The sequence below is a fragment of the Microcaecilia unicolor genome, chromosome 1 (genome assembly GCF_901765095.1).
Source record: "Microcaecilia unicolor chromosome 1, aMicUni1.1, whole genome shotgun sequence".
Lineage (NCBI taxonomy): Eukaryota > Metazoa > Chordata > Amphibia > Gymnophiona > Siphonopidae > Microcaecilia > Microcaecilia unicolor.
In genome coordinates this window covers 368,708,069-368,731,598 of record NC_044031.1, presented here as the reverse complement: position 1 = coordinate 368,731,598, position 23,530 = coordinate 368,708,069, and the positions used below count along the sequence as shown (strand labels likewise).

The window sequence follows — 23,530 nt, the reverse complement described above, 5'->3', positions numbered from 1 at the left end:
TTGGTCTGCCTGAATTAAGCTTCTGTTGCTTACACATATGTGCTGAAGGCATATGCTGGAGGGCTGATCTTGTCTTCCCTGGGATTCGCAGGCCTGCCTGTGCTTTTATCTAGCTACCTGAACCACACCCTCCCTTCTCGACATTAAACAAGCCACACCCTTTCTGCTCTGTACTACAGAATTAAATGTGGCTCTGTAAGGGAGTGTTGTTAATGGGAACTGGTAAGGTAGTAAAATAATAGATTGCAGCAGATAAAGACCTGCTTGGTCCATCCAGTCTGCTCAACCAGATATAACATTTGCATACTTGATCCTGAGCTGTCTTTGCCATTTTTAGTGCACAGACTGTAGAAGGTTGCTTGGCACTGGTTTAATTTCAACTACTGGAGTTTCTGTCAAAGCCCACTCCAACCCAACCAGATCTATTTTGCCATAATCAGAACACAGACCATAGAAGTCTGTCCGGCAGGCACTAGCCTTACCTTCCAAATACTGGATTTGACACTTAAGCATGGCTAAGTTGTTTTGTTTCTGTTCTCTTCCCATATAGGAATATTTTGTGTTTAACTTCCTACACACTCCATCACAACATTTTAAGTGCTCTTATAGAATTGGCTCACATCCTTCATAATTTGGGTGCTTAACTTGTAGCACCCAGTTCTGAAAATAACAAGAAGCAGCATAAGGAGTGTCAAAGCAAATGCAAGGCGCAGATAAAGAAGGCCAAGAGGGATTACGAAAAAAAGATAGCATTAGAGGCAAAAAAACATAGTAAACATTTTTTTTGGTATATTAAAAGCAGGAAGCCGGCAAAAGAATCGGTTGGGCCGCTGGATGACCGAGGGGTAAAAGGGGCGATCAAGGAAGACAAAGACGTAGCGGAGAGACTGAATGAATTCTTTGCTTCGGTCTTCACTGAGGAAGATTTGGGTGGGATACCGGTGTCGGAAATGGTATTTCAAGCGGACGAGTCGGAGAAACTTACTGACTTCACGGTAAACCTGGAGGACGTAATGGGGCAGTTCGGCAAACTGAAGAGTAGCAAATATCCTGGACCGGATGGTATTCATCCTAGAGTACTGATAGAACTGAAAAATGAGCTTGCGGAGCTACTGCTAGTGATATGCAACTTATCCTTAAAATTGAGCGTGGTACCGGAAGATTGGAGGGTGGCCAATGTAACGCCCATTTTTTAAAAAGGCTCCAGGGGAGATCCGGGAAATTATAGACCGGTGAGTCTGACGTCGGTGCCGGGGAAAATGGTAGAGGCTATTATTAAAAACAAAATTACAGAGCACATCCGAGGACATGGATTACTGAGACCGAGTCAGCACGGCTTTTGTGTCGGGAAATCATGCCTGACCAATCTACTTCAATTCTTTGAAGGAATAAACAAACATGTGGACAAAGGGGAGCCGGTTGATATTGTGTATCTGGATTTTCAAAAGGCGTTTGACAAGGTACCTCATGAAAGGCTACAGAGGAAATTGGAGGGTCATGGGATAGGAGGAAATGTCCTATTGTGGATTAAAAACTGGTTGAAGGATAGGAAACAGGGAGTGGGGTTAAATGGGCAGTATTCACAATGGAGAAGGGTAGTTAGTGGGGTTCCTCAGGGGTCTGTGCTAGGACTGCTGCTTTTTAATATATTTATAAATGATTTAGAGATGGGAGTAACTAGCGAGGTAATTAAATTTGCTGATGACACAAAGTTATTCAAAGTCGTTAACTCGCGACAGGATTGTGAAAAATTGCAGGAGGACCTTACGAGACTGGGAGACTGGGCGGCTAAATGGCAGATGACGTTTAATGTGAGCAAGTGCAAGGTGATGCATGTGGGAAAAAAGAACCTGAATTATAGCTACGTCATGCAAGGTTCCACGTTAGGAGTTATGGACCAAGAAAGGGATCTGGGTGTCGTCGTCGATAACACACTGAAACCTTCTGCTCAGTGTGCTGCTGCGGCTAGGAAAGCGAATAGAATGCTGGGTATTATTAGGAAAGGTATGGAAAACAGGTGTGAGGATGTTATAATGCCGTTGTATCGCTCCATGGTGCGACCGCACCTTGAGTATTGTGTTCAATTCTGGTCGTCGCATCTCAAGAAAGATATAGTAGAATTGGAAAAGGTGCAGCGAAGGGCGACTAAAATGATAGCGGGGATGGGACAACTTCCCTATGAAGAAAGACTAAGGAGGCTAGGGCTATTCAGCTTGGAGAAGAGACGGCTGAGGGGAAACATGATAGAGGTATATAAAATAATGAGTGGAGTGGAACAGGTGGATGTGAAGCGTCTGTTCATGCTTTCCAAAAATACTAGGACTAGGGGGCATGCGATTAAACTACAGTGTAGTAAATTTAAAACAAATCAGAGAAAATTTTTCTTCACCCAACGTGTAATAAAACTCTGGAATTCATTGCCGGAAAATGTGGTGAAGGCGGTTAGCTTAGCAGAGTTTAAAAAGGGGTTGGACGGTTTCCTAAAGGACAAGTCCATAAACCACTACTAAACGGACTTGGAAAAATCCAAAATTCCAGGAATAACATGTATAGAATGTTTGTACGTTTGGGAAGCTTGCCAGGTGCCCTTGGCCTGGATTGGCCGCTGTCGTGGACAAGATGCTGGGCTTGATGGACCCTTGGTCTTTTCCCAGTATGGCATTACTTATGTACTTATGTACTTATGGAATTGCCCCCAATCGACTTTAAGCCATAGTAGTTAACTAGCTTTTAAAGAGCATCAGTAGACTAACTTACCTGTTGATGCACTCAGGGCCACCTCCCTGCAAGTGAAACATAAACAGTCAGAAGCCCCCCTGCTTTACAAAACTTGTCAGCACAAAAGAGCTGTGACTAGTCTCAGACCAGTGGACTGCTGGGTGGCTATATCAGACTGAAACTGAGCAAGCAGAAAGGATTTGCCTGCAATCATACTGCTGCAGATCTAGACTGGTCATCAAGGATTTGGAAGGAAATTGCAAGGAGTATGACATTGTTCCTGTCAACTTGGAGGCAAGTAGATCTTCAGTAGGAGACCTGGAGGAACATCAACAAAAACTTGTTAAAGTATTTGTAATGTCTGTGAAGGAACTCGATTGTCTGTGGCATCTGTGGAAATTAACTGGATAATCTGACCTACACTAGATGTATTATGGAATCTGTAATTTACTTGCCATACGGAGTGCTGGGAAGTAGATGCACTCCATACGTTCAGAATGACTATACACTGTTTTAAGTTCACAAGGTGAAAATAAGCTGCTCTGCATTTATGCTAATCCTGCTACATGAGAACAGATTCTGACAACAAACGTACTATGTTTTTTTCTTTTGTAGATAATATAAAAGAATTATCTACATTTTTTTTCTTGCACCAAGATGCTATTGCAATCCAGAACAATGAAGTTCCATCTGGTTGTTCTCTGTACTTTGAGCTTATTTTAGATTTCAATCTGTGGTCCAAAAATCATCTCCACTCTAATTTATGATATTGTTTGTTAAATTGGTTGTGTTTTTAGTTAGCACTTACCATTGAAACACCATTTGTTCTCAATAGAAAAACCATCCTATCACTACTTTAGAATGTGTGGCATTGTAAATCATATTAATTTACGTTGAGATGCAATTTCAGTAATTGTTTTTATAGCTTTTGCTTCATGTAAATGATTTTATGGCACATAAATTTCTTAAATTAAAAGATAAATTGGAGCCTTTTACAGCACTTCCCCCACTGATAACCCCATGTGACCTTGAGCAAGTCAGTTTATCTCACATTGCCTCAGGTACCTACTTAGACTAAGCTGTTTGGGCAGGGATTTATTGTGCCTGAATACTAAAAATGCTGCGAACTACCTTGAACATTATTTAGAAAGTCAGGCTAAAAATCCACAAGTTGTGATTTCTTAGGGCTGCTCTCAAAGGAAAAGTCTTCTGAGGCTGACAGTTTATAAAGTAGCAGCATTTATCAAGGTTCAAGGTTGCGTTTATTTGATTAACTGCCTAAGGCCATACCATCAAAGCGGTGTACAGCTACAATATTTCGCAGTGAGAAAAGAAAATATAATAGGAAAGAAACAGGAATTTGCCCAAGCCCGCCATGTACCATAGGTCTCAATGGTCAACAGCTGTCCAGCTACCCTAAGTGGGGAGCCTACCTCATACATTAAATGCTTGTTGAAACAAATGTGATTTTAGCAGAATTTTAAATGAAGAAAGTGAAGCTTCTGTTCATAATGACAGAGGAAGGATGTTTCACATCTTGGGCCTTACAATACGAAACACTGATTTCTGAAATGTACATTTCGGAGCAAAGGGACATTTAGTAAATGTTGTTGGCTTGAATGCAGGGCCTGTGCTGGAGTATATGGTATAAGTACAGGGATAAAAATTGAGGGGAGCCCATATGTAAAATCTTAAACATCAACAAAAATGTTTTATATATAATATGGAACTCCACCAGGAGCCAGTGTTCAGCTCTCAATAAAGGAGTCACATGGTTGTACTTCCTGGAATTAAAAATCAATTTAACGGCAACATTCTGCATTAGCTGCAGCCTTCTGATCTCTGTCTGACAAATGCCCTTAAAAAGCACGTTACAATAGTCCAGGCATGTAATGATTAGGGCATGAATGATACACAACACTTTCTGGTTGAATAAATGCTAAACAGACCTAATCAATTGCAACTTGAAAAAGCAAGCACTCACAACAGATGAGACATGAGCCTTAAAGGAAAGGTTGGAATCCAGCAACACACCCAAAACTTTAATTGTGTCACTAGCCTGTGAAGGGTTACAGCACCTAAACTGAGAATCTGTGTTGTGAAAAGAGGTTGCCCCCCCCCCCCTATGAAAAATTTGGAATCGTGGCTTTTTTTTTCACATTAATCAGCAGTTTATTGGTCCTAAGCCAGACCTCAACTTGAAGCAACTTAGCCCCAACCACCGAGAAATCATCCAGAGTATCCAAAGTAGCAAAGATTTGAATGTCATCTGCATAAATATATAGTGTTAGTTCCAGAGACTGTATTAAAGTTGGTATTATCAGAAAACTTAATCTAACCTTAAAACAACAGGAGGCTGAAAAATAATGAAGGTTGTAAATAATAAGGATGGGCACCCAGAAAATTTTCATGTCATTTTCATTTGGAATATTTTTTGTTTCCAACAAATGTTGTTAATAGCAGAGTGGAGGAGTAGTAGCCTAATGGTTAGGGGAGTGGGCTGAGGAACTTGGTTCAATTCCTACTGGCTCCTCGTGATTTTGTGTAAGTCACTAAACCCTCCATTGCCGTAGATACAAAATAATTAGATTGTGAACCCAAGGGACAGAGAAATTACCTGCATATAATAAATATAAACCCCTTTGGTTGTACCACAGAAAGGCAGTATATTAAAAACACGGCCCTTCACCCTCTTCTTAAAGTGTGTGCATAGGGCATGTGTGCAGTGGTTCACATATGTGCAATAGTTTATGCATGTTCCTGAGGGTGCATATAGTGCACCCTCTTTAAGAAGAGAGCACTCTTACTCGCAGATGGCATTCACTTCAAACAGCAGCCCCTCCATAATAAATAAACATCTAATGTTGCTTTAGCATCTGTATGCCTCTTTACTAAACCACTGTCTTTTCTGTGTGTCACTTCCTTCCCCATGATTAAAATAAAACAGATATAAAGCAAAGCTTATGGTTGCTTCTATAGACGTATGTCTTATTTCTTCAGTGGGTCTCTGCTTCCTTCTGATTTCAAGCACTTTCAAGCAGGGGCGTATCTGCGTGGGGCCACAGGGGCCTGGGCCCCCGCAGATTTCGCCCTGGCCCCCCTCCCCGCCGTCAACCCTCCCCCGCTGCTTACTTTTGCTGGCGCCGAGGTCCGACCCGCAATCTCCGTTTTTCGTCTTCCTCCGTGGCCATGCTTCCAGGAAGTAACACTGCAGTGCTGATTCGTTGAATCCAGTTCGGCGTCTGACGTCAGACGTCGAACTGGAGTCAACGAATCAGCACTGCAGCGTTACTTCCTGGAAGCATGGCCACGGAGGAAGACGAAAAACGGAGATTGCGGGTCGGGACCTCGGCGCCAGCAAAAGTAAGCAGCGGGGGAGGGTTGACGGCGGGGAGGGGGTGGAGAGAGGCGGCGGCGGCGGGGGGGGGGGAGGGAGGCAAAAATGTGCCCCCCCTCTCTGGCTCTGGCCCCCCCTACCGCCGGATTCCAGATACGCCCCTGCTTTCAAGGATGGAGTGGAGGAGTAGCCTAATGGTTAGTGCAATGATCTGAGATCCTGAAAACTAGGTTCAATTCCCACGGCGCACTTAGCTCCCTCCCAGAGACCCCCATAAGACCCCAATCCTAGACCACTAACCACGGCGCACTTAGCTCCCTCCCAGAGACCCCCATAAGACCCCAATCCTAGACCACTGATAAGGTGAGGAGGAGGAGTAGGAGGCTTCTTATTGGAGGGGGGCTTGAGTAGGGGAGGACCCTCAGCTAGTGGCACGGGAGCATCAGCCTGATGCTCCTGGATGTTAAAATAACCCCAGCTAAAAGCACAAGTCGCGTTAGGGCATTTGCATAGTAATGAGATGTAAAACATTCATTTGCATATATGCATCTCATTATTCAGTAACTTGCAACAACTTAAATATTGCTGTGGTATTTTTAGGAAAACGGTGTTAGAGCCAAATAACATGCGTTACAGGCCAAATGATGTGCGTTATGGACATAACACCACTTGATGAATCCCCCCTAAATAACTTACCTACCTTTAGTATTTCCATTAATATAGACTAAGAGTGGCCTAGTGGTTAGAGTGGTGGACTTTGGTCCTGGGGTTCAATTTCCACTGCAGGCACAGGCAGCTCCTTGTGACTCTGGGCAAGTCACTTAACCCTCCATTGCCCCAGGTACAAATAAGTACCTGTATATAATATGTAAGCCACATTGAACCTGCTATGAGTGGGAAAGCACGAGGTACAAATGTAGGAAAAATAAAAAAAATATGAGTAAATATTCAAAGTGATCTAAGTAGCCCCTCTTCCCCCCCCCCCCCCCCCCCCCCCAGTATCTCATGTTTTTCATTCTTTAAATTGTGAAAAGTTATTTAACTTTTACTGTGAGTAGAAAATCTTTATACTTTTATTCCATGTAGATGCCATATAGGGAACCACTGTAATTGTCCCATACATTCCATCCCTGTTTTTGATCCCATTACTTCCCATGAAAGAGCATTCCAAGTAAACCACTTTCTCTCCTTAAAATGTATTTCCTGATGCTGCTTTTAAGTTTCCCTCCTTGCAACTGCATTTCATGTTCTCTAGTTAAGAACCTCTCCATTTTTGGAAAAGGTTTTTTTTCCATACTATCTTTCAAGACTTTTAATGTCTGTATCACTTCTCCTCTGTCCCTCCTCTCCTCTAGCTTTCAAGTCTCTTCCTGTGTGTTCTTCTGGCACAGACCCTATATCATTTTGGTTGCTTTCCTCTGAACAGCTTCAAGTCTTTTTGTATGTCCTTGGCAAGATATGACCACCAAAACTGTACACATTATCCAAATGTGGTCTTACCAATGACTTGTACAGGGGTGTTTCACCTACTTTTTTTTCCTGATTATGCACCTCTCTATGCAGCCAAACATTCTTCTGGTCATGGTCACTGATTTGTCATATTGTTTCACCACTTTGAGATCCTCAGACACTATCACCCTCATGATTTCTGTACCCTGAATACATCACCCTACATTTCTTCACATTAAAGCTTAACTGCCAAGCATGAGCCCAAGCTTTTAATTTTTATAGATCATTTCTCATGGATGGTCTGGCTAGTCCTGCCTCTGCCATGAGATTGAACGGCGCCAGAGCTGAAACCAAAACCGAAATTCAGTTGGCCTCTAGCTATGGTTTTCAGTTGCAGACACAGCACTCTGCTGCAAGAGTGAGGAGGCAAAGTGCCAGTTCAGTTCTGAGTGGGAACAGGTGCTGGGCCTGGACCACTGTGACAGCTGTTGGATGGAGGGAGAAGAATATAAAGATCTGGGATGCAATGAAAGCAGAGACAGGGGAAGGAGGAGGAGAACAGAGAAGAATGAGACTTGGAGGGACAGCATTTTAGGGACTCAAGAAGTAAGGAATATGGAGAACACCAAGGGAAGAATTTAGTGACTGTGGCAAAAAATATGGACATAGTTTGGGTAGAAGAGTGGGAGCTCGGATAGAGAGTGGGAGGAAGAGCAAGAAACTAGGGATGGGAGGTTTTAAGGATTGAGTGGGAATTTGAATGGAACAGTACCTAACAACTAGAAAATGAGTGAGGATGTGAGATGAGGGTAAGAGAATTGGGGGCAAAGGGTAGGGAAAGGTTGAGACCTGAAGTTAATGTCTTTGAAGACTGGAGAGAAGGTGAGAGGTGTGAAAAGAGACAGATCTTGAAGGGTGTTTGAGAGAACAGAAGTGAGCCTTGGGAGATGATGAAAGACAATGGATAGGAGATAAGGGATTGAAAATTGAAGCTAGGGAGGGAAAGTAAATGACTGACAGAGAAGGAGCTGGGGTTGCTAATGGGATGAAAGACAAAGAAAGGTAGAGGGTCAGTACAGAAGGTAGAAATAGGGGACTAAGGAGTGGTTGGAAGCTAGAAGGGGTATAGAAGGCTGAGGAAGGAGAGAAACAGAAAAGGCAGTGGGAGCACTAGAGAGGGGGAGGAGAGTGGGAAATGGAAAGCTGGTTGGTAGGTAGAAGTGCAAAGGAGAAAACCAAGGATTGGGGAATAAGAGAAAAGAAGAATGGAAGTAAAATCTAGATCTGAGTAGATAGAAAAAAGAGTAAATGGAAAAAAAGGATGAAAAGGAAAGATTGATACCAGACATATAAAGAAAGAATGAAAGAAGACATAAGGATAGAGAAAAAAATGGAAAGAAAATGCTAAGAAAGTGCACACATGAAAAGTGGAAAGGGAATATGGCTCCATCTTGGCACCCCTTCTGCTTAGAGTGTTTAATGCTATTCAATCGGATGCAGTTCTCCCCCGGTCTTGGAGGCTGGCCAGTGTGGTGCTGCTTCTTAAGCCACATAAAGATCCGCAAAGCTGCAGTTCATATCGACCAATCTCCCTGTTAGGGACAGATTATAAAATTCTAAACACAATCTTGTCCGGTCAGCTACAAGTAGTGTTACCCCGTTTGGTTCACGAGGACCAGGCGGGGTTCATAGTAAATAGGCAAACTTTTGACAATACCAGGCGGGCACAATACTTATTGGACAGAATTGAGAAGACGGGGCACCCAGCGGTGTTTCTCTTGCTAGACGCGGAGAAAGCCTTTGACAGAGTGCTGTGGCTGTTTCTCTTTGCACTGATGCGGAGGATGGGTTTTAGTGGGCAGTTCTTTAGTTGGGTTGTAGCTTTATATTGACACCCTCTGTCCCAATTGCGGATTAATGGGGTTGACTGGGAGCCCTTTGAGTTGTTTAGGGGTACACGGCAGGGATGTGCTCTTTCCCCTCTGCTCTTCGCGTTAGCCATGGAACCCCTGGCGATCTTAATTCGCAATGATCCTGAGGTGCAAGGCATTAGAATAGGGAGGCAAGAAACTAAACTCATGCTCTATGCGGATGATGTTCTTCTTACATTGTCTCACCCTGGGACTTCCCTGCGGGCGGTGATGGGGATTCTTGAGAATTATGGGGTGGCTGTGGGCCTTAAGATTAATCTCCAAAAGTTGGAGATCATGCCGATACAATTTTCAGAGGGATTGCAGGAAGAGCTACAAGCCCTTTTTCCTTTTAGATGGACCCACAGATATATTCGCTATTTGGGGGTTAATTTGACTCCGAAAACTGGGAATTTGTTTCAGGAAAATTTTGCCCCTAAATTAAAGGAACTGCTTCAGGAGTTAGAGAGTTGGGGGGGGGGGGGAGGGGTTGCGGATGTCATGGATGGGTAGAATTGCGGCGGTAAAAATGACCCTGCTCCCAAAGTTGTTCTATCTCTTCATGGCACTGCCATACCTTTTTTAATACACTAAAAAAAAAAAGATGTTTGCTTTCATATGGCATAAGAGACCACCCCGAGTGAATCGACGGATCTTATAACAGCTTAGGAGGGATGGTGGAATGGGGGTGCTGAATTTTGAATTATATTATAGAGCAGCCCTGTTTCAGATGCTGGCCACAGTGCAGAGGGGGCCGAATAAGCTATGGACTTACAGCACAATGGGGCTTGAAAGGGGTGCCTATATGGGAGGTTCTGTGGCTTCCTTTACCGTTGTTGAAGGGTCTTTTGTCAGATTTGAGTGGACAGATGGGGGTGGCTTTGGGAGAGTGGGCACGCTGTAGAGCCACTTGGTTCCGGGGACGCAGATATCATTTGAGTACAACCATTGTGTATGCAACTGATTTTGTTCCCGGTAGAATGGAGAAAATGTATGGGCAGTGGTCGGCAGCATCTCTATGACTGTTGGGCCAGATTTGGGAGGATGGGAAGTGCCACTCATTTGATATTTTGAAAGATGAATTTGGGTTGGCAGACAGGGATAGATTTCATTATTTGCAGATTAGAGATTTTATACACAGGAAAGCAAAGGAGGAACTATACCTGTCTGTAACTGAGCTAGAATTGGCAATGAGAGCTGGGGAGGGGAGAGGGGGGATCTCCCGGATCTATAGAGCTTTGCTTCATAAGCCTCAGCCTCTTGAGAAATGTACACGTAATTGGGAGACCCTACTCTCTACTTCCTATGAGCCTGCTACATGGAGAACAATTTTTAAAAGATTGCTGTCCTTCTCTGTGGCGACCCCCCTGGTGGAAAATGGGTACAAGATGCTATATCAATGGTATATGACCCCTAGCAGACTGGCCCGCATTTTTAAAACAGGTGAGGCGCAATGTTGGCGCAAATGTGGGGCGGTAGGAACATTTTGGCATATTTGGTGGGAGTGCCCGGTGATACAGCAGTTCTGGCAGAGCCTGCAGTGCAGGCACGATTGCAGGGAGGGCTGGGTACTGAGGTTACATTACACCCGGGCCTGTGCCTGCTGAATATCCCGAAGGAGGGTGGTCGAGCTCCCCCATCATTGCCTTTAATCCCATATAGTTATCGCAGCTCGAACATTAATTGCCAGACTGTGGAAGCAAACTGCAACACCTACGGTGGATCAAGTGTTAGCGAAGGTGGATTATTGCTGCTTAATGGATAAACTTACAGCCTTAAGGCGAGGAGGCAGGCTGAGGTTCATTAAAACATGGGCTCCATATTTGGAGTGGAGGGGTTTACCGGTGTAATAGGGATAAGAAGGGGTACTTCTAGTGGTGGGCAAGGTTTAGGATCCCTGAGCGGAATGGAGGGGGGGAGAGGGGGGAAAAGGGGAACACTGCTGTTGTTTGTAATTGTTGAATATATGATGATGTTGTAAATCTGATTTTTGTGTTTTTCTGAAAAGCTAATAAAAATAATTTTTAAAAAGTGGAAAGGGAAGCCTGGAACCAGGCACCACCCAAATAGAAAAATAAAATGCCCAGGAAATAAAAGTAGAGCATTTTTTTTAAATTATTTTCAATTTTTATGGATTGAGGTTATGTCAAAGTGAGAAATTTTGCATTTCTTCTATTTTTATATTTTGCAAAGTACAGTAGGAAGTGCATTTATATTTCTTTTACTTTGGTTCTCTGTCACGATTTTGACTTTGCTGGCGTGTAACTTTGCTGGCATGTAGTTCCCATGTAATGATATGTAACAGTTCCATTTGCTCTGTTTCTTCATAGGAGAAGTATAGGTGTTCTCGGACCCAGTGAAATATTTGCAGTTTGGGGTTTTATAGGTGGGGGCATAGCAATTTGAATCCTTAGAGTCAATTTGAATCCTTAGAGTTAATGCTGATTTTGGTATGATGTTTGCTATATCGATTTTCAGTCTCTCCTGCAGGGTTTTTTGCTGCTCCACAAAGGGTTAGATTTATTAAAATGTGCTACTGCATTACCACATGATAACACACCTTAAAGAACATTTGGATCGGTATTCAAAAGCACCTACCTGGATAACAGCACCTGCTATCCAGATAAGTGCTGCCGACAAAGATATTCAGGAGCACTGTCCATACAGGACCAAATTCTGTAAATAGTAAATAGTGTCGAACAATCGGCGCTGAAAGTTAGGCCCTGTTTATAGAAACAGTCTACGAACTAACTAACTTTCGTAAATCTCTGAAGACATATCTCTTCAACAAAGCCTACCACAACGTCCAATAACTGTAACCACAACACCTTACCACTCGCCCTCCATTTCGATTGATTTCTTTTTATGCCTGTATGCTTAATTTTATCATGTCAACCCATTCTCTATGTAACAACAATTGTAACTTCCACTCTGGAATGGCGAATGCCATAACGGAGCATTGTAAGCCACATTGAGCCTGCAAATAGGTGGGAAAATGTGGGATACAAATGCAACAAATAATAAATAAATACACTTAGCACTAGGACTGACGCATGACTTTAGACACGAGGATTTACACCAAGTAAACACTCAGGTCTAAATTAGGTGTGGATCCCCCTTATTCTATAACAGTGCGCATAAATTCTAAGAATGCCCCTGATCTGCCCATGACCCTCCCATGGCCATGCCCCCTTTTTGGAGCCACTCTTAAAGTTTACTCACAGATCCACACAACTAAAAATGCGCGAGTAAATTTCAGTTAAGGCCAATTAGTGCTGATAATTGATTATTAGCAAAAGTATGTGCCCACATTTACATGTGATATATACTGATTTAAAATAGAAGGAAGATGTCTCTTTTGATCTGGAGCATTGGTTGGTACGTTGTGCTGCTGGGTTCTCAGTGTGTGGTCAGTCTTCATTCATCCTGAAACTATCAATTCCTCAGCTGTCACTAAGGGGGAGGTGACCAGCATAGGCTACCATTTAGTCAGGTTATTTAGCACAACTTCAGCTATTTTAGCACAGGGTCTCATTGCATAAAATGGGAACCTGTGCTAAAATAACCCGACTTAATGGTAACCCACATTGATAACTTCTTCCCCTAAACCCTCTAGTGGTTTTGCTAGGCCATCCATAGTAACCACATATTTTCCATTCTCTTAACATGCAGGTGATATGCATTGCCACAAATATTATTACAGATTTATGTGTGCTACACAGGCTCCTGTCCCTATGTCTATATTCTGTCACAACTGAGCCTACATGAGTGCTTTCAGAGTATCCTTATCACAGGGTAATAGCTTATAGGTGAGCGCATAACACCCACCTACACCCTTACAATCACTAACCACTCTCATGGACTGAAGGTCCATCAAGCCCAGCATCCTGTTTTCAGCAGTGGTAAATCCAGATCACAAGTACCTAGCAACATAGGCGCCCCATATAAGAGACTTGGGGAGGCTTAGCCAAACTGTGACCTTCCCCTGGCTGCCAAACCCCCCCCTCCCCAAACGCAGCGCTGCGGCCAGGCAGCTCTCGGACGGTCCCTTCGCTCCTTCCCGCCCTCAGCTTCCAGATGAACAGCCTTCCTGTCTGTTCCTTCCTCCCCCCCAGCTCCCCAATCGATAACCCTCCTGTCCTTTCCTCCATCCCCCGCACGCGTGTGTGTTTAACCCTTTTATTTTCAGTTGCAGCGACGTCAGTGAAGAAGATAGCACTGCGGGCTCACCTCCAGCTTCCCTCACACAGTGTCCCGCCTTCTGCGATGATGTATTTCCTGTTTCCGCGAGGGCGGGACACTGTGTTAGGGAAGGGAGAAGCTGGGGGCGAGCCCACAGTGCTGTCTTCTTCACTGACGTCGCTGTGACTGAAAGTAAAAGGGTTAAACGCGCAGGGGATAGGGAAGGAACGGAGAGGAGGGCTGTCGGGGAGCTGAGGGAGGGCAGGAAGAATCGCTGGACATGAATGGGTGGGCAGTGCAGGGGGAGAGAAGAGATCACTGGAATTGGAGAGAAGGGCAGGGAGAGAGAAGAGATCGCTGGACATGGAGAGGAGAGGAGGGCAGGGGGAGAGAAGAGATTGCTGGGCATGGAGAGGAGGACTGGGGGAGAGAAGAGATCGCTGGACATGGAGAGGAGGGCAGGGGGAGAAAATAGATCGCTGGACATGGAGAGAAGGGCAGGGGATGAGAAGAGATCGCTGGACAGGAGAAGGGAGAAAGGAGAATTGCCGGACATGGATGGATGGACGGGAGGGCATGGGAGAGAGGAGAATTGCTGGACATGGATGGATGGAGGGGGAAGGGGAGAGAGCAAATTTGCTGGATATGGGTGGATGGAGGAGAGGGCAGGGGAGAATGGAGAGTTGCTGGGCATGGATGGATGGGAGGGCAGGGGAGAGAGGAGAATTGCTGAACATGGATGGATGGATGAATGGAGGGGAGAGGGGAAATTTGCTGGATATGGGTGGATGGAGGAGAGGGCAGGGGAGAGTGGATAGTTGCTGGACATGGATGGATGGAGGGGAGAGAAGTCAGGAAGGAGATGCACATGGATGGAGGGGAGGAAAAAGAGGAGAAATCCTGGACATGAATGGAGTGGAGGGCAGGGAAGAGAGGAGAAGTGTTGGACAAGGATGGAGGGAAGGAAAGACAAAAGAAGGACATGCACACGGATGGAGGGGAAGGGAGAGAGGAGAAATGCTGAACATGGATGGAGGGGAGGGAAGACAGAGGAAGTAGATGCACATGGATGGAGGGGATTGAAGAGAAATGCTGGATATGGATGGAGGGAAAACTGCTGAATTTAAGGGCTGGTTCGGAACACTTTGAGGGCAGATACTGAAACTCGAGGAAGGATAGGGACAGGGCTACAGATGGTAGACAGGACGCATAAGGACACAGGAGGATGGTGGACATGGGGAGAGAAAAAATATCAAATGGAAAGAAGACACTGCATAAAACAGAAGACACTGAGACCAAAGCGAATAGAAAAACTAAATGATCAGACAACAAAGGTAGAAAAAAGTATTTTATTCAGAATTTATTAATTGGAATATGTCAGCTTTTGGAAATGTGCATCTGTGATATTTTTCATGTAAGTTTCAATTTTTCTAGTATTGCTGCATGCCGAGTCTGACTTCTTGCGATAACTTTCCAGTTCAGTATTTTGCCTTCATATCTGTTGTGGCATGTGTTTTTCATGTGTGATCAAGGTGCAGTATTCTGCTAGTGTGTAGTATTTGCAGCCCTTTTTGTTTTGTTTTGTTTTTTGTCACTAGGTAGTGTACTGGTGTTTTAGAGCCCAGTGTAATTACAGTGCTGGCTTTCCACGCATAAGATTGTAGCTCGTCCTGTCCTTGGAATTAGTGCTGTTATGGTTTGGTAAGGTTATGAGTTGTGTTTTTGCACAAGTTTGTGTATAGTGTTTTGCAGTAGAGAGATTGTGTGTTGGCCTTACTGAGGTGGCACCAAAACATCAGAAAGGGTGTAGAGCCTAAATCATGACAAACTACCTCTTGAAGAATCTATATATGGTCGTTAATAAAAGGAGCACATTGTGAACACTATCCACCCTAAAAGGGTGTTTTGTGGCTCTATATGAGAATTGTGATATTATGATTCCTTCTTTCATATTGTTGACGGTCTGCATTTTCTGTCTGGGTGGTATTAGGGTCTGTCCAGTGTAATATTTATGGTACAGTAAGGTTCTGAGTGTGTTTTTGCACAAATTTGTGCATAGTGTTTTGCAGTTGAGCAATTGTGGTTAGTATATGCTTTGAGCAACCACTTTATTCTTTGACATATGATACATATCTAATATCTAAATTTAATAAAATGTATTAATTGTGACTATTTTATTTTTAATTATTTTTTTCTGTGTGTTAGACAATTATGGATGTAAGCCCCACCCCCTTTAGCCTCCCCAAACAGTTGGGCCACTGACCACCTATGCCTAGCAAGATCCCAAATAAGTAGTGGATTTTCCCAAGTCCATTTTAATAATGGCTTATGGACTTTTCTTTTAGGAAGCTATCCCAACCTTTTTTAAACCCCACTAAGCTAAATGCTTTTGCCACATTCTCTGGCAACGAATTCCTGAGTTTAATTACATGCTGAGTGAAGAAATATTTTCTCTGATTCATTTTCAATTTACTACTTTGTAGCTTCGTTTCGTTCCCCCTAGGCCTAGTATTTTTGGAAAGAGTAAACAAGTGATTCATATCTACCTGTTCCACTCCACTCAGTACTTTATATACCTCTGTCATATCTTCCCTCAGCCTTCTTTTCTTCAAGCTGAAGAGCCCTTGCTGTTTCAGCCTCATAGGGAAGTCGTCCCATCCCCTTTATTATTTTCATCGCCCTTCTCTGTACCTTTTCTAATTCCACCATATCTTTTTTGAGATGCGGTGACCAGAATTGAACACAATATTTGAGGTATTGTCGCACCATGGAGCGATACAAAGGCATTATAACATCCTCGTTTTTATTTTCCATTCCTTTCCTAATAATACCTAATATTCTATTTGCTTTATTTGCTGCCACAACACAATGAGCAAAGGGTTTCAAAGTATCGTCAACAATGACTCCTAGATCCTTTTCCTGGTCAGTGACTCCTAACATGGAATCTTGCATCACGTAGCTATAGTTTGGGTTCCTCTTTCCCACATACATCACTTTGCACTTGCTCAAATTAAAAATCATCTGCCATTTGGATGCCCAGTCTCCCAGTCTCGTAAGGTCATCTTGCAATTTTTCACAATCCTGTTGCAATTTAACAATAAGTAGATGTCTATAGCACATCCCTGATTCAATTCTCCGGTCACCCAGTCAAAGAATTCAATGAGATTCGTTTGGCACGATTTCCCTTTGGTAAAATCATGTTGTCTCGGATCTTGCAACTTATTGGCTTCCAGGAAATTCACTATCCTTTCCTTCAGCATCGCTTCCATTACTTTTCCAATAACCGTAGTGAGGCTTACCGGCCTGCAGTTTCCAGCTTCTTCCCTATCACCACTTTTGTGAAGAGGGACCACCTCTGCCCTTCTTCAGTCCCACGGAACCTCTCCTGTCTCCAGTGATTTATTAAACTAAGAGCACCCACCAGAACCTCTCTGAGCTCCCTCAATATCCTGGGGTGGATCCCGTCCGGTCCCATGGCGTTGTCCACCTTTAAGTTTCCTAGTTGTTCATACACACTCTTTTCCATGAACGGAGCTATATCCACTCCATTCTCATATGTACTTTTGCCAGTCAATCGCAGTCCTTCTCCAGGATTTTCTTCTGTGAAAACAGAACAAAAGCATCTATTTAGCAAATTTGCTTTTTCGTCTTCATTATTTACATAGCGGTTTGCAGCATCTTTCAGTCTCACAATTCCCTTTTTAGTCATTTTCCTTTCACTAATATACCTGAAGAAATTTTTGTCACCCCTCCTTACCTTTCTAGCCATTTGTTCTTCTGCTTGCGCTTTCGCCAGACATATCTCTCTCTTGTCTTCTTTCAGTTTCATCCGGTATTCCTCTCCGTGTTCTTCTTCTTGAGTTTTTCTGTATTTCTGGAATGCCAACTCTTTAGCCTTTATTTTCTCAGCCACTTGCTTGGAGAACCATATCGGTTTTATTTTTCTCTTGCTTTTATTTACTCTCCTTACATAAAGGTTTGTGGCCCTATTTATAGTTTCTTTCAGCCTGGACCTCCGTTCCACTTCTCGTACGTCCTCCCAGCCCATCAGCTCCTTCTTCAGGTATTCCCCCATTTTACTAAAGTCAGCATGCTTGAAATCCAGGACTCTGAGTTTTGAGTGGTCGCCCTCCATTTCAGCTATCATATCAAACCAAACCGTTTGATGGTCGCTGCTGCCCAGGTGGGCACCCACTTGGACCTTTGACACACTATCCCCATTTGTGAGCACCAGATCCAGCGTCGCTCCCTCCCTCGTGGGTTCGCATTCCCTAGTTTGTTTGCTTCCCTAATTTCTGATAACATTTCTTTATCTATATCTTCATCCTTTTCCTCTTTACACATGGAATTTCAATCCATAGGGATTCCAAGATGTGTTTTGTTTCCTGCAGAACTTCCAATCTATTGGATTCAATGCCCTCCTTAATATACAATGCTACCCCTCCACCAATTCGATCAACCCTATCACTGCGATTTAATTTGTATCCTGTTATGACAGTGTCCCACTGATTATCCTCCTTCCACCAGGTCTCAGAAATGCCTATTATATCTATTTTTTCATTTAGTACAATGTAATGAGATTGAAGGGGGGCAGACTCAAGAAAAATGTCAGGAAGTATTTTTTTCATGGAGAGAGTAGTGGATGCTTGGAATGCCCTCCCACGGGAGGTGGTGGAAATGAAAACGGTAACAGAATTCAAACACGCGTGGGATAAACATAAAGGAATCCTGTTCAGAAGGAATGGATCCTAAGGAGCTTAGTTGAGATTGGGTGGCAGAGCCGGTGGCGGGAGGCGGGGATAGTGCTGGGCAGACTTATACGGTCTGTGCCAGAGCCAATGGTGGGAGGCGGGGCTGGTGGTTGGAAGGCGGGGATAGTGCTGGGCAGACTTATACGGTCTGTGCCTTGAAGAGGACAGGTACAAATCAAAGTAGGGTATACACAAAAAGTAGCACATATGAGTTTATCTTGTTGGGCAGACTGGATGGACCATGCAGGTCTTTTTCTGCCGTCATTTACTATGTTACTATTCTGACTCTCCCATTTTATTTCTTAGGCTTCTGGCATTCGCATAAAGACATGTTTGTTCCTATTTACATCTTGCTTACCAGTTGACAGTGATAATGTGCCATCTTGAAAATCTGTCTGCTTTTTATTTAAAGACTTCTGGTCTACTATGCTCTGTATTGCAACCTCGCTATCGGGATGCTCTATCGTCCCTGTTTTGGTGATATCTTTGAAAGATACCTTATTCCGAACCATGCGCTTTTCAGACTGTCAGCTTTCCCCCGGTTTCTAGTTTAAAAGCTGCTCTATCTCCTTTTTAGATGTCGATGCCAGCAGCCTGGTCCCACCCTGCTTAAGGTGGAGCCCATAGTTTTGGAATAGGCTCCCCATTCCCCGGACTGTTGCCCAGTTCCTAACAAATCTAAAACCCTCATCCCTGCACCGTCATCTCATCCATGTATTGAGACTCCGCAGCTCTGCATGTGTTGGGCCCTGTGCTTGGAACGGGGAGCATTTCTGAAACTGCTACTCTGGAGGATCTGGATTTCAGCTTTCTACCTAGGAGCCTGAATTTGACTTCCAGAACCTCCCTCCCACATTTTCCTATGTCATTGGTATCCACATGTACCAAGACAGTTGGCTCCTCCTCATCACTGTCTAAAATGCTATCTAGGTGGCACATGAGGTCTGCCACCGTCACACCAGGCAGACACCAGGTGATCCTCACGTCCACCAGCCACCCAGCTATCTACATACCTAATAATCGAATCACCAGCTACAACAGCCATCCTAACCCTTCCTCCTGGGGTATCTGCATAACTTAGGCACTAACACACAAACTCTATGTCTGGCGTAAGTTCTCACACTTAAATGTTAAGTGCATGGGCTCCTACCACATATCCTCTGGGCACCTAGTTATAGGCACACTGTTCTAGAACTGCCTTTTATGTGGCCACCATGCCTTCTCTATTTAATGGGCAGCCTGCTTCTTGTGGGCTGTACCCTGCACGTCCCACCATTACTCCATCAGCTAAGTCTTCTAGCACTTTGAATAAAAAGTCCAGACCTTGAGACATCAGCGCAAAACGCTGGCCTTCTGTTTAAACTGGAGGAGGCAAGATAAGTGCACTTTGATTATGTCTATATTGTTTAGAGAGTTGTAAATTTTCATTGCATATGCAGACTGTTGCACTTATATATGTGGAGTGTTTTTTTGCCAGTGATGAAGAGTTTTTAGCTCTGAAAGATTTATCCTGGGGCTCTTTGAGGCATTTTCCACCCACAATTATTACATTAGCGGATCTGATTGAGGGTTGTATTTATAGTATATTTTGTGTAATCTTTAGCATATTGCATGACAGAGTATATTTTTCTTGTCTGAGCCAACCCTAACCCCAGCAGTCCCAAACAGCACATTGTAGTGCTTTTTTATTTTTTTCTGCCCAGGAGTCTGAATTATTCCTGAGAAAATTGGCTTTGTGTAAGCTCTGCTTTCATACATGGTGATGTCTTTGTGAACGTGGAGGAGCATAATCGAACGGGGTGCCCAAGTTTTCCTGGGGCCGTCCTCACAGGACGGCTCCGTGAAGGGGCGGGGAAACCCGTATTATCAAAACAAGATGGGCGTCCATCTTTCGTTTCGATAATACAGTCGGGGACGCCCAAATCTCAACATTTAGGTCGATCTTAGAGATGGTCGTCCCCGATTTTCTGCGACAATGGACACCAAGAACGCCCAGCTCAGAAATGGCCAAATCCAAGCCATTTGGTCATGGGAGGAGCCAGCATTTGTAGTGCACTGGTCCCCCTGACATGCCAAGACGCCAACCGGGCACCCTAGGGAGCACTGCAATGGACTTCATAAATTGCCCCCAAGTGCATAGCTCCCTTACCTTGTGTGCTGAGCCCCCCAAACCCCCCCCCCCCCAAAAAAAAAAACCCACTTCCCACAACTGTACACCACTACCATGGACCTAAGGGGTGAAGGGGGGCACCTATATGTGGATACAGTGGGTTTCTGGTGGGTGTTGAAGGGCTCACATTTATCACCACAAATGTAACAGGTGGGGGGGAGATGGGCCTGGGTCCGCCTGCCTGAAGTACACTGCACTCACTAAAACTGCTCCAGGGACCTGCATACTGCTGTCAGGGAGCTGGGTATGACATTAGAGGCTGGCAAAAAAATATTAAAAACATTTTTTCAGGGTGGGAGGGGGTTGGTGACCACTGGAAGAGTAAGGGGAGGTCATCCCCGATTCCCTCCAGTGGTCATCTGATCAGTTCAGGCACCTTTTTTGCTTGGTCGTATGAAAAAATGGACCAAGTAAAGTCGCCCAAGTTCTCGTCAGGGACGCCCTTCTTTTTTCCATTATTGGCCGAGGACACCCATCTCTTAAGCATGTCCCAGTCCTGCCTTCACTACGCTGTCGACATGCCCCCGTGAACTTTGGTCATCCCCGCGACGGAAAGCAGCTGAGGGCGCCCGAAATCGGCTTTCAATTATGCTGATTTAGGCGACCCTGAGAGAAGGACGCCCATCTCCCGATTTGTGCACATACATCTGCTTTATAAATAGTCCTTTATTTATTTTATTTATTAGGATTTATTTACCGCCTTTTTGAAGAATTTACTCAAGGCAGTTACAGCAAGAAAAGTCAGACATAGGCAATAGACAATTACAGCAGTAAAAATATTCAAATAACAATGCAAAGTATGGCATAGTAAGCTACATTACAATGTCAGTGCAATAAACAATAAAACATTTTAATAGCGTAGGGTGTAAGCAAGATGGAATATATAAATAGATAAGATAGTACCTCTATTTTAAAGAAAGTTGCACATGAAGTCAGAGAGGTGCTTACATATTTTCTCAGCTAGGGTAGGAGTGGATAAACATGTCCTGGTACAGTATGTGCAGCCGGTGCCACTCCTTGTGTGTATATGTGAGACTAACAAGTTAGTTAGTTCTTCCATTAAAAGCCTGGTTGAAGTGCCAAGCTTTCACCTGCTTCCTGAAGTAGAGGTAGTCTTGTGTTAAGCGAAGCCTTTTAGGGAGTGCATTCCAGAGTGTGGGAGCTACTCCAGAGAAGGCTCGGTTATGGGTATCACATCTTGTAATGTCCTTTGGAATACCCGCTATGTCTGCAACAAACTTTCCTACATCCACGACCTCTTTATCTCTCATACTCTCCATCTGCTTGCCCTTGCTGAGACTTGGCTTTGCCATGAAGAGTCTACTTCAGCTGCTTCCCTGTGTCGTGGAGGTTACCTTTTCTCCCATACTCCTCGCCCGGTTGGCCGCGGAGGTGGTGTCAGGCTAATACTGTCACCCTCTTGTAGATTTCAACCTCTTCTTCCACCTCAGTCTCACTGCTTTTCTTCCGTTGAAGTCCACTCCATCCGTGTATTCACTCCTGTACCTCTATGAGTAGCAATCATTTATTGACCCCCTGCTAGGTCTCTTTCTTCCTTTCTCATTGACTTCGACTCCTGGCTTTCCTTCTTTCTTAAACCTTCAATCTCCTTCCTTCATTCTTGGAGATTTTAACATTCATGCTAATGATCCCTCTGACTCTTATGCTTCTCAGTTTCTCGCTTTAACATCCTCTTTCAATCTTCAACTGTGCTCCACTATCCCTACTCACCAGAGGCCACTGTCTTGATATTCTTCTCCAACTGCTCATTCTTCAGTTTCTGTGCCTCAGCTCTTCCCCTCTCTGACCATTATCTGATCATTTTCACACTTAAACACCCCTTAACCCCAGTCCCATCCAATCTCTACCAACACATTTAGGAATCTTCAGGCTATGGACTCTTCTACTCTGTCCTCCAGTGCTTCAAACCTCTTTGCAACCACTATGTTATCCAAGTCTGTGAATGAGGCTGTCTCTTCCTATAATACTATTCTCTCCTCTGCTCTGGATACTCTCGCTTCTCCCATTCCCCATTCTGTAAGGCGTACCAAACCCCAGTCTTGGCTGACCTCTAGAGTCCACTACCTATGTTCCTATAATGACATCCCAACCCCTCCCCTTGATTTAGGTATCCCCCCCGAGCCTACCTGTATCCTTGTTGCTCCTAGTGGGAGCAGTGAGGGCAGGAGCGAAGCTCACTTGCTCTTGCCTCTTGCAAATGGATGCAGTGACTTTTTATGCCGGGGGGGGGGGGGAGGATATTTTATAGTCTCACAGGCGGGGGTGCTTTTTGGAGTGGGATTTAGTAATGACAACCTAGTTATGCGGGTCTCAGCTGATACTTAGTGCCAGGGCCCAAATAGCTAGGCAGGTGAATTTAGGATTGCTTTATAGATGTCCTAAATTCACCCGCTTAGCTATGCAGGTCCCGGCACGGAATATTGCTGGCACCCGCATAACCCCTCCCCAATGCTGCCAATGTCCTGCCCCTGACCTGTCCATTTTTTTGTTGTGCAGTCTGTTGTGATGTTCAGCAGCACTGTCTGGTTAAATGCTGCTGAATATCTCCAGTTAGTTGGTGATAAGCTTTTGAGCTGTCCTACATTTGCCTGCTTAGCTCCTGCTCGGTTAAATTGCTTTGTATATCAGTTGGTGTGTTTCTTGTCTGTCATTATGTCATCGCTTGCCTTCTATGTTGGATTTAATGTTGAGTTATATAAACATAATCAGTACTGCCAATGAGCTGTCATCTTCCTTTTAAGAGCTTAGCTCCACAACTGCTTATCAACAAAAGAGAACCCATGATGCTGAACTGTAATGCACTACTATTTCCTCCAAAGTGTGTATCTGTCTGTGTCTGTTTTGTTTGCTTCTGCATCTTTGTCATATGTGTGTTGGCTCTGTGTATGACTGTGACTCAGAGACTAGAGATGAGGGTTGATCAATTTGAAAGGAGCAATTCCCTAACTGATATGTTACACTGTACCAACGTTTCTAAGCTGCACACATGCCA

The 23,530-nt window shown here is 44.2% G+C and overlaps 1 protein-coding gene across 1 annotated transcript in view; it reads left to right on the top strand.

Annotated features, from left to right (window-relative positions):
• CTNND2 (catenin delta 2) overlaps nucleotides 1-23,530 on the top strand; it is a 1,428,722-nt gene that overhangs the window by 1,338,018 nt on the left and 67,174 nt on the right. The window lies entirely within an intron of this gene.